This window comes from Cyprinodon variegatus, unplaced genomic scaffold, assembly GCF_000732505.1.
Source record: "Cyprinodon variegatus isolate N-32 unplaced genomic scaffold, C_variegatus-1.0 Scaffold163, whole genome shotgun sequence".
Classification (NCBI taxonomy): domain Eukaryota; kingdom Metazoa; phylum Chordata; class Actinopteri; order Cyprinodontiformes; family Cyprinodontidae; genus Cyprinodon; species Cyprinodon variegatus.
The window spans coordinates 892435-893858 of record NW_015150616.1 but is presented as its reverse complement, the minus strand read 5'-3'; positions in this window follow the sequence as shown (position 1 = coordinate 893858).

Here is a 1424-nt window from a genome sequence, read left to right as displayed (position 1 = left end):
TTAAAGTTACGACTTTATTCGCTTAAAGTTACGACTTTATTCGCATAATGTTATGACTTTATTCTCATAATGTTACTACTTTATTCTTGTAATGTTACGACTTTATTCTTGTAATATTACAACTTTATTCTTGAAATGTTACAATTTTATTCTCTGAATGTAACGAGATTATTCTCCTAATTTTACAACTTTATTCTCGTAATGTTACGACTTTATTCTTGTAATATTACAACTTTATTCTTGAAATGTTACAATTTTATTCTCTTAATGTTACGAGATTATTCTCCTAATTTTACAACTTTATTCTCGTAATGTTACGACTTTATTCTAGTAATGTTTATCACAATATTGCAATATCACCATACATTGCGATATTTCTTTGCTATAAAAATTGAATGTATAGATAAAAAAGAAACTTCTGTATATGTTCATCGGATGATATTGATTGTTCAATGATTTTGGTATCCAAGTTGCTCGGAGTGTGAGTCAGTGAACGCCTTCCACTGTGACGGCCTCAGCTATATAGCGCTGGACTGCTCATCAAAAGGACTCCACAGCGCTACCTGCCAGAGTGGCGGTACAAAGGTAGCCCATTTTATCTCAGTTTTAGGTTAAAATGTTTTTATTTAAAATGATCGATACTAGGAACTCAAAGATCAATATTATACCCGGCAACCAAAAATCAAGATATATTTCCAAAACGATTTTTTTCCACAACCCTAATCAATAACCACCAAAATAACCCATAAATCTTTAAATTCACAAGTATTTCACCATCAATCTTTTATTATAAAGTGCATGTACAGTGGTCCAATTTAATTCAAATCAATTCAAAATAATTGATTAATTCCAAAGGGAAATTAAATAAACATTTTTTGCTATCCCTATAGAGTCTTTCCTCCTGACAGAACGGGCATCGGTTTGTAACCCGTCTTGCTCACAGCTGTTGGCTCAGAGTTTATGTTCACTCTACTTGCAACCACTTTATAACACTGTTTAGATCGATTTTAATTTCTTTTTCTTTTTGTCAATCTAAAATAACGAACCCACAGGATTACGGTATATAATGGGTTTTACTGAGGGGGAGATAACGGGAAAAAAGAATGTCTAATTGTTTTTTTTTTCAAGCTGTCTTAGCTCAAACCCTTAAGCAATGGCAAGATAGATTAAAAGACATATTTTTTATAATAGAAATATAACTGTAAATCTTCAAGGGCCAAATCTGCCAAAATTGTGTTGGCTGTATTACTTTAAACACGTTTAAATCATCCATTCAGTTGTTGAGTAACTCTGCAGTATATCTGTGTTAGATATTTGGAGCTGATGAAAAAGAAGCCCAACACCAGCATTGGCCACAGGCTTTTATTCAAGTTTGGTTCAGAATAAAAAATGTGACTTAATATAAAATTGGATATAAAATTATA